This window comes from Pollicipes pollicipes, unplaced genomic scaffold (assembly GCF_011947565.3).
Source record: "Pollicipes pollicipes isolate AB1234 unplaced genomic scaffold, Ppol_2.1 Scaffold_4002;HRSCAF=4701_pilon_pilon_pilon, whole genome shotgun sequence".
Classification (NCBI taxonomy): domain Eukaryota; kingdom Metazoa; phylum Arthropoda; class Thecostraca; order Pollicipedomorpha; family Pollicipedidae; genus Pollicipes; species Pollicipes pollicipes.
The window spans coordinates 1151538-1162200 of NW_023596420.1; positions in this window are offsets into that span (position 1 = coordinate 1151538).

The following is a 10663-nucleotide window of genomic DNA, read 5'->3' on the forward strand; positions in this document are numbered from 1 at the left end:
TCGCAGTGGTGCCGGCGAAAAGCCGCCGCCGGCAGCAGCGACGGCCGTGCTTGTCAGCCGCTGCGCAATGCATTGTGCTCTTATGCCCGAAAAACGGCCCGTTATTTCTGGGAAGGACGCGGACTCACGAAATAGGCAATGCGTTAAAACGCTCGGTAACGGCGGAACAAAGCGCCAAAACTGCGACCTCATCTCCCTATAGTGACGACATGCCACCCGAGGGAAACGTTCTTGGCGTCGGTTAACGAAATTGAGCGTACCACGTCCTAAATTTATATGTTCCAAAACCGTGCGAAATTCTAATTTTAAGAACCCCTTAGGTGCTCCAGATGCAGAACAACGAGAATGCAGTCTTTTAAGAAATACTTCGTTCAGCGGACCTTTCCGTAACGCCATGAACGACTGTGCTACAACTCAGAAGGATGCCACCGCGGCTGCCAGGCCAGCCTCCCGCCGTTATCCTTGCGAAAGCCACAACATCAGGAGATGATTCTGAATGATCAAACTGGTGGCAAAATAAATACACTAGAGAGGCCGTTCGAAAGTGATGAAACCTGCGACCCGTTGAACTCAATTTTGGGGGTGGGCCGAGGTGCTGTGCAGGCGAATAGTTAAAGATGAATATGAATCCAGAGAAACATGAGCACTCAGCTAACCAATTCATCGTATCCAACGTGAGACAACGCCTTCGTCTCCTCTCGAATGCAGCGCTTCAATGCTTCCTCTAAACTCCCCGCGGCCCGCTATGTTCACCTTGTGCGCTTGTTCATCAGAGCACCGATGGCGTCGCGGTGCTGCACGGCAGCCGGTCGCCAGAGCACCAATGGCGTGGCGGTGCTGCACGGCAGCCGGTCAGCAGAGCACCGATGGCGTGGCGGTGCTGCACGGCGGCCGGTCAGCAGAGCACCGATGGCGTGGCGGTGCTGCGCGGCGGCCGGTCAGCAGAGCACCGATGGCGTGGCGGTGCTGCACGGCGGCCGGTCAGCAGAGCACCGATGTCGTCGCGGTGCTGCACGGCGGCCGGTCAGCAGAGCACCGATGGGGTGGGGCTGGGGGGGAAAGACGGCGTGGCGGTGCTGCGCGGCGGCCGGTCCGCATGACAGACGGCGGAGGCGCTCTGCTGCGCTGTGCCGGCCCGGATCAACAGCGACATACCGCCCCGCGCTGCGGCCCGAGATCAATGGCGATGGCTTGCGGGGCCTGCGGCGCCTTTGTCCCACACCTCCCCTGGGCAATGACGGCGGCATTGCGCCCGGAGGCGCGGCGGCACGGATATTGCCGGGCACTGAGTGCACTGTCCGGACCGACGCTCAGCGCCGCGCGACCCTGATTAGCCAAGTGAGCCGGACGCTGGCGTTTCGGGACGACGATCTGGAGACATGCTGCATGGCGTGCCTTTCACAACCTCACCGACCGTGGTACACTGCCAGTGCTGGCAGCGCGGGCGACGGCGCCGGTAGACGCTGCCGGCGCGGGGCCTGATCTGAGGCCGAGAGCCGCCCACGCCACCGCCCACGGGCCCGGCATTCAGCGGTCGAGTGGCGAACTATGTGACGGAGGTCTGTGACGAGTCGAATGGCGCTGTCTCGCGGCGGGCCTCGGGTGTCCATCCGACTGTCTGCACGGATGTTATTAGGCACTCAGTACATCGCAGCGTGTCGGCAGATTTGGCACGGATCGCCCCATTGACTTCTTGATGATATACTGGAGCCGCAAAAGTCTTTCTCGAAGTCGGACCGGACCTCCAGCTCGGTTGGTTGCCAGGCGTTCGCTGGTTGAGCGCATCCAGACATCAGGGCGTGCAGCCGGAAAGATGATTGGTATTGCTGCTGGCGCTGCTGGATGTTTGTAGCGTTCGGTTGCGTGTCAGGGATATTACTTCCGTAGCGCTTGATGATTTGTTCATCTGAAACGTTACATCTGTGCTCTCGTCCTTTGATTGAACACTTGGATCTCTCTCTCTCTCTCTCTCTCTCTCTCTCTCTCTCTCTCTCTCTCTCTCTCTCTCTCTCTCTCTCTCTCTCTCTCTCTCTCTCTCTCTCTCTCTCTCTCGCTTTCTCTCTCTCTCTTTCTCTTTCTCTTTCTCTCTCTCCCTCTTCACTTCTTCCTGTTTCCTCTGCCTCTCCCTCTCCTCTCCCTTGTCACTGATGCGCCTTTTTCATCTAAATCTTTCCCCTCTTTTCTGGGCACGTCATCTCTCCTTGTTTATGTGCGCCTCACCGTTTAACCTTTTTGCATCGTTTATCGTCCGTTCAACCGTGTTCTTTTCCACACTGCCCTGACGCTGCTTTCGCTCGACCTGACCGCTCTCCCAGCCGACATCCGCCCACTTTGTCCGCCGTCGGGCGCTCCATCACACTGACGCCTGACTCGCGCTGAGGGAGTGCGCACGTGTCGCGGTCTCTCACTGTCGTCGCCCGACGCCGCCGCACATTTATTCCGCCCGGGGCTGCCTTGACGCGTGTCACCTTCGCCGCAACGAACGCGAGGCGGACGCACCGCACCGGCGACCAGCCGGACAGCCTGCGGCTCTCCCTGGACTCACGCGTGTTGGGAGAAGTCGATCTTTGACGTTGGGAATGGACACAGCTGACTTTTGCCTTGATGAAAGTTGGAGGAAAAAAGCAACGTTGTCTTAATCGTAAGAGATGAGGACATAAAGTTGAGGTACGGACTCTGCCCGTACACAACTGTGGCAATAACTGGAGCTGCGGTGCGGACTTTGGCCGTTTCTAACAGTTACATCGGTTTGTGTCAAGACGGAGGACCTCCCGCCTCAATTACCGATTTCCCTCTTGGAAACTGTCCGCGCTATTACGACTGACCGGAAGCGCTGGCCACCGGCTCTCCGTCCGGCTGCAGCTACTGCCTTTCTGATTGACGCCATTCGCCACTGTGCCAACGGGCGTCCGCGGAAGTCACTACTGCACTGCGGCTGACACGCCGTACTGGTCGCACCTGAAGGTTTGCAAAGCAGCGGCATTCATCGTTCTCTCCAAGTCCGATCCATTTTGTATTGTCGTTTTTTAAACAGCACGATTTTTCATTTTCGGATGAAACACTTTTTCAGCGGTGTTCGGGACAGCTGGCGTGTCACCATCACGGCCAAGCTCGGGATGGCAACGCCCATCAACGTTTCGCTCAGCACATCTGCCTCGATCGAGGAGCGTTGGACGCGGCTGGTCTTGAGGTGACGGCCCACGCTGTGCTGCCCTGTCGGCTTCAAGCCGAGCCCGATGGAAAACAGACGGCTCTCGACCCTGCCAATCGGTCCCAGGACGGGCCGGGCTGAACCGCTTCCGCTATGGTCGCCGCGGGACGGTTTGTAGGAGATCGAACCCTTTAAGAGCTCTCGTGCGATGCGGCGGCCGACGCCGTGACCAGAGGCCACCCGTATATTGGTGTGGCAAGGCAAGAATGGTGACGCACGGGCCGAGCACGTATCAGGTATATGCCGTAATCTATTTGGTCATCCATCTCAAGCCAAACGCATGACTTGGATGGCATCAGGAGACGGAGCCGGACCATGCTTGTTTCCGTGATGCCAGGCTTGTGTTCCACTTGGAGTCGGGTCGGAAGTGACTCCAGAATCGAATGAATTCGTTTGAGTCGGGGTCTGCCAAAGCGCGGGTTATCTCACTGCTTGTGGCCGGAGTCGATTCCATCGAAATCGACTGAGAACTTGAGCCATACCTCTTCGAATTGAAATCGGGGTCGACTCAAGTGTGCGCCATATCGCTTGAGTCAGAATTGAAATAAATTCCATGCGTTGTGTGCCAGAGTTAGAAGCGATCGTGCTAGAGCGAGGTCAAGCGCAAGTATACAAGACGACACATCATTTGTTGTAAAATGTACGATGTTTGTGTTAGTGCAGGCATAAAGTTCCCCGATATCTGCGCCTTAGATGGTGTGCAAAATACGAAGGGAGAAGTCGGTTGCCATCGAGGCCACCCCGTCATTCAAGACAAGCTTCTGACGAATAAGTGTCTTTTTTCCATGCTTGGTCGCTACTTGATATTGATTCCGAAACTTCTCTCTCCCTCTCTCTCTCTCTCTCTCCCTCTCTCTCTCTCTCCCTCTCTCTCTCTCTCTCCCCTCTCTCCTCTCTCCCTCTCTCTCTCCCTCTCTCCCTCCCTCTCTCCTCTCCCCTCCTCTCTCCCTCTCTCTCCTCTCCTCACCCTCACCCTCTCTCTCTCTCTCCCTCTCTCTCTCTCTCTCTCTCCTCTCTCTCTCTCTCTCCTCTCCTCTCTCCTCTCTCTCTCTCTCTCTCTCTCTCTCTCTCTCTCTCTCTCTCTCTCTCTCTCTCTCTCTCTCTCTCTCTCTCTCTCTCCCGACCATCAGTCATCTTTTGTTACCATCCTCGTAAAATGCTGTATCAACCCTCGTATACCTTGACTTTCGGAATTCTGTCCCGTGGCCAGTCGTGGCCGAACACACTGAGGGTCTTGTTTCTGTTACGAAGAGGTGTGCCGTAAGGTAAGAGTGTGGCTTATGGTCGGATGGCTGCAAAACGCCAGTTCTTACCTCTATCTATCATTAAGCAGGTATAAATCCCAAAGACTCACGCTGTCCAAGGCGATCTTATTAAATCCAATTCAATCTCGGGACAGCAAAATATATCTTGAGACTTGATGCGCCGGGGAGTTGGGGATTTCATTGGAATCCTGAAGGAGAACAGAATTACGACAAATGCTTGGGGCTGTGCTATTTCGACACAATTTCCTGTCTTGAAATCAGAGCCCATATGAGCTACAGCATCCGCATTTCGGTCGCCCGAATCATTTTCGGCGGCGGGCGACCGCTAGGTGAATCTCTGACCCTCCTGAATAACCCAATGATGTATGGATGATCGATGCTGAGTCGCTGGCGTTTCTTTAGTCCTCGCTCACTGGGCGGATCGATCCGCCCTTTCACTGCGGCCGGAACGCTGCGGTCCGCCCGGCCCCGTCCCCAGTCCGCGCCGCTATCGTGCGCTAGTGCTCATGTTAAAGAGGAACAGACAGCGTTCCTTAGATGAGGCGGCGCGGTGATGCGATGTGGTGAACTTGAAGCAATATGTTCTGTTCTGTATCAGCTGATGGTGCCTCGTCACAGGTGGAATCGGCTTCGCTTTGGGTCATCGGTGCGTGTGGGGTGACTGAAGAGAACGACCCATTAAATAGTTTGGGGTTCGTCTCAATAACATGTAGATTAGTGGACTAATCGTGCTTGGCGGAAGGTCAGACTTGTCGACGACTGCGGTGTGATATTGGGTGAACGTGAGTATGCAGTTCAGTTGACACCGTATCGACGTGACTCTCCTTGAGGCCTCCCAGCGAGTTTGCACCAATTGTGACATTTTGATCGAAGGGATAAACTATCAGTTATCACTCGCCTAACTTTAATTTTGCAATGCGTAACTGGGTAAAAGTTCCGTGGTTGGGAAGTGTTTATTTAAGAACGGACTCAAAAGCTGCAATTAGACTAGTAAACGCGAGTGTCATAGGACACTGCACGCTACACCACAGCTACGACCACACCAGAAGGCTGCCGCGCCAATAGCTTTAATCATCTTATTTGTTCACTTCTGTCCTATTTGAGTTCACGTGCAATCCCAGACACTTCGACGAATGGCTCGAGTCTATTATCATTGGCGTTGGGCGAGGGGAAAACGTTGGTATCAATCAGTTACTGCATCGCCCTGGCGACATAGGACGACCTCGAAGCCATTCCGACTTACCAGAGCGCGACTAAGATAAATGCCCTTCCTTTCTGAACTTGCAGCGGATTATTTGCCAGCCACCGAACCGTTGGACGAATCTGCCGCAGGTGGAAAGTGCCACCATTTATTTGCAGCAGCCATCTGCTAACGCAATGACGAAATTCGGCCACCGCATTGAACACTCGGTTCCCAATAACGCACGCGACTGCACTCGGTTGCTATGGACAGCACCAAATGTCGCCTGTCGCTCACGACAAAAGTCTCGCGTTATATTTGTGTTCGTGGCGGAAGACTACGCAAGATATACCACAAGGCGACGACCGTAAATTTCGTCTGTCCGAAGGCTTCCAGGAGTTGCCAGTATTAGAACACATGTCGCCACATGAGTGTACTCAAGGAAGGACGTTTCGACAATTTATTGCCGCCGGCGTTTTCATGCGAAGATTTACGAGATTTTTGAACAGCCAAGATGTCGGCTCCGTCCATGCTTTCCATTCCGAGTTAAAGCTACCCGCGGGGTTAAAACTGCATTGATACGTACAGAATGTGGATAGAGTTGTTCAGTTCGTATGTCCGTACAATTGATCGGAGTTCGCCTAAGCGTAAGAGAAGTTATGTAGGATGACGAGTACTTGCTAGTGGATATAGAGACGCTTGGTTGCAATCTATTTTTCTATCAGTGTGGTGTACATTGACATTTGTTAGTATGCCTGAAAATATTAAATTTACAGTTATTTTACAACTCTTTTTGAGTGCCACACAATTAATAAGCGTGACCGGTCGATGAATACTGACCATCAATTTAAAATGTGGCTTAAATTTGAATGCTAGTGATGTTCACCAAAAGAAGCCATGTTGGGTTGTAGACGTCAGCACGTTTTCAGACTTGGCAGCTGCTGCTTGTGCGCGACAGGAATTGGATTCACGTTTTTTGGCTAAATATGCAGATATTTGTGTCATCCCCTTCTGACTTGTATGAATTTTTTCATTTTGTTACACGGTTTCTCTGAACAGGATTGTAATAATTTACAATATTTTTGCTTAAACGATATGGAGACAAGAAGTTTCTATGGAGACGAGTAGATTCACCTTGGGAAATCTACAAAATACTACAAAATGTGTGACTGCTTCAGGCAATAGGATAATTCATTCGATGTTGACTGACCCAAAAATATGAAGACAACATTACTTCATTGTTCTCGACTTGTCATGACCCATAACAATAATTTTCTAGTTATCCCTCAAGCAAAAATTGTGAATGGTTTTGGGTAGACCAAATCATTCACGATTACAATCACTCCGTTGTAATAAGTACAACGTCACCGCGGCAGCACGAAGCATCAACGCGAACGTGCGAAGAGAGGCAGCGTGCCATTCCAGGTTACCGTGCTCCGTGACTGAATCTCTCGTGCGGACGTTGCTCGGTCGTGCGTGCTGAACACCTTGACTTCCAAAATGGCGGGGCTGTACGGCCGACGTGTATTCGCGCCCACGTTTCCAATGGTGTGGTTACCGACACGACATTGCTACCGCCGACGGGTAATTGTATGCGGCTGGAACAATGGTCCCTCCAGTTGCTGGGCCTCGCCCAGCCCAGTCACAGGCTCAAGCGAGGGTCGCGCCGACATGTACACGGCATCAGAGGGCTGAAATGTTCCGGACAGTCGCAAACTTGGGCACCACACAAGTATATGCTGTGTCGGAAAGCGAAGAACTATTTCAACGTCCCAATAATTTTTTTAAAATTTTTACAAGAACATGAATTCTCCCAAAACGGACAGGCTATCGATCTATGGACCATTGTGTAGTTGACACATGATGGTCAGTCTCCATGATTGCCAGAGGTCGTAAGCTTATCCATTTTTGGCTTTTCGTTAAAAATAAACCATTTTAATCACTGTTCCTTACTTAACAATAATTGACAATACCTTGGACCTTCTGCCTTTTAAAAAGATGTTAGATACTTAAGAATTGCATTAATATTCCACCGTGCGTATATGTTCCCAATCCTGGTTTGATTTTTGCCCTTCCTGAATTTTTTCCATAAAGACACATTGTTTCTTGACTTCTCTCTCCGTGTGTGTGCAAACAGTAGGTATGGTGTGGGCTCTGGACCTGTGTCTAATATGTGGGACAAGACAGATGGCCCCTGGGTCATGTATCTGATCTATACATACCTTTACATCAAACCAGTGGACCAGAGGCTTTACAATTCGACAGCCGTCTAAGCAGCAGGTCTCTTCGCCTCTCTACACCGCTCTGTCTTCGACAGCCGTCTAAGCAGCGGGTCTCTCCGCCTCTCTACGCCGCTTTGTCTTCGACAGCCGTCTAAACAGCGGGTCTCTCCGCCTGCTTTGTCTTCGACAGCCGTCCAAGGAGCGGGTCTCTCCTATGTCCATCTCTTTGTCCGCGCCCATCGTGCTCCTTGCCGCGGCAGCGTGACAGGCTCTCCTGTTTCTTCCGCGTTTTTATATTTTGTATTTCATTTTTTCGCTATTTTCCAGTCATGACAGCCGATTGCCCCTGTCCTACCCTATCTGCACAGTTGACACCCGTCCTGGCCGGTCTGTGCAGTTGACACCCGTCCTGGCCTGTCTGCACAGTTGACACCCGTCCTACCCCATCTGCGCAGTTGACACCCGTCCTGGCCTGTCTGGGCAATGACCACGCTGGCTGACCGGTCTACACGAGTTGCAGTTCGCAGCGCACCATCGCGGCGTCCTCCATATGCTGTGTCCTTTCGATGGACGGCCCACAATCATCCGCCTACCCGTCAACCCGCTCATGTCTGCGCGATCCTCACCCTTCCCGCCGGCGCGATCCACCCTTTTCCTGTCCCCTGGACCGGCAGGCCCCTGTCCTGACCATGCGGTCTGTACCCTCTCCCGTCGACGTGATCGGCACCCTCCCTGTCCCCTGGACGGGCAGGGTCCTGTCCTGACCATGCGGTCTGTACCCTCTCCCGTCGACGTGATCGGCACCCTCCCTGTCCCCTGGACCGGCAGGGTCCTGTCCTGACCATGCGGTCTGTACCCTCCCCGTCGACGTGATTGACACCCTCCCTGTCCCCTGGATCGACAGGCCCCTGTCGTGATCGCCCAGTCTGCACCCTTCCCCCGTCGGCGCGATCGGCACCCTCCCTGTCCCCTGGACCGGCAAGCCCCTGTCGTGATCGCCCAGTCTGCACCCTTCCCCCGTTCGACGTGATCGGCACCCTCCCTGTCCCCTGGACCGGCAGGCCCCTGTCCTGACCATGCGGTCTGTACCTTCCCCCGTCGACGTGATCGGCACCCTCCCTGTCCCCTGGACCGGCAGGCCCAGTGTCGTGACCGCCCAGTCTGCACCCCTCCCCGTCACCGATCCGTTTCGGCGCGGCCGCTGAACGCGGCCTGCATATTTCAGCGGCGCGCCGTCCATATTTGATGCGAGTGGACAGGACGGCCGGCCTGATGGATAGGGCCGTGTCGTGACCCGGCCCCGTGCGCGCCCACCACGCACCCGACCGGACGCGCCGTCCGCGGGAAGGGCGGGGACAGGCGTCCCTTAGGCTGGGCTCGCTGCGGAGCGAGCCTCGGAAGCGAGGCAGACTGTGGCGAAGTGAAGAGGCGTCATGAGTTTTAATGGGTTAATTCGGAAGACATGAGTGGTGTGGGTGGAGGTAATTTGCTGTTAGGAGTTTAATTTTTGGCGTGAGAGTGGGAACATTGAATGCGTGATTGATTGGCGTATACTAAGTGGAAGGTTAGACGGTGTTTCTGGACATTCAGAAATGATACAAGTAGGACCGAATAGGGCGCGAAGATGATAGTTCCGTTGTCTGTTGCCATTCCGCGAGGGGAGCGTGAACAGATCGCTGTTCACGCTCCATACAAAGTGAACATACTCAACCCCATTGGGCTGTACTTTATATGGTGTTACTCGTTGAATGTGGTAACGTTTCTTATAAAATTTTCATTCACATATATTATTTAATTATGACGGAGTCCCCTCAATGAAAACACTGTTAGCTCTAATAACGCGATAATGCAAATGAAGGCATTGCTAGTATATTGTCGCTTTCGAAACCGTTCGGGAATACATGCACGGTACGAAATGCGTAATTACCGAACGCCGAATCAATAGTGCAAACCGTTCTTTTCATGTTTCATCACTGCCCAGGATGATCCACTCGAAACAAAGCCAAAAATAAAGCATGCATTCCAGGGCAGGGAGTAGAGCGTTTTGCGACACAGGGGATATGTTTGTGCCGATAAAATTGGTATTTTACTGCGACCGGCCATCTGAGTTCAAAACCACCCGGACGCATGGAAGCAAACATCATGTATTTGAATGTTACGTCAGCAGGTGTACGTCATGTGCTCTCTTTGTTCAGGGATTCTATCCCTGGGCTCTCTGGGCTCAGGTTTCCGATCTTTGCGTTCTATCTCTGGGCTCTCACACAATGGCACGCCCCCATGGCCCACCGCCAAGTTTTGTCGTCACTGAACGGCGATATACACGATTGATGTGCGCATGCTAGTTTTTGTGCAGTAACTACTAACTACACTGAACGCTACCGTTGGTATGATTGTGTGGATTGGAATAAGGTGGTCTTCTCTTCCAAATGCACATTAAAGAAAAAGCGTAGGCATTTGTAGAACTTTCAATGTCACTTGGCACATGCCATCATATGTGACTTGACGAGTGCACTTGACCCCTCTCCATCATTCCTGCCCCGCATTGGATGGGTGGTGGATGCGCCGCATCGATATGCACAGCGCAGCTGCTCAACAACACAGTCTTACAGCATTTGGACCGTTTAGGCCTTATCAAAGGCTTCCACAGCATGCGACTAGAAACTCCTCTTTGAACTCGTCCTCCTTTTGCGGGAATTGCAACATATCTTACGCTGTATCAGTGTCTCTAAGCGCTCTGTCTATGTTGGCTCCGCTAAGCTGTCCATTTCATGGGGCTTTGATCTCC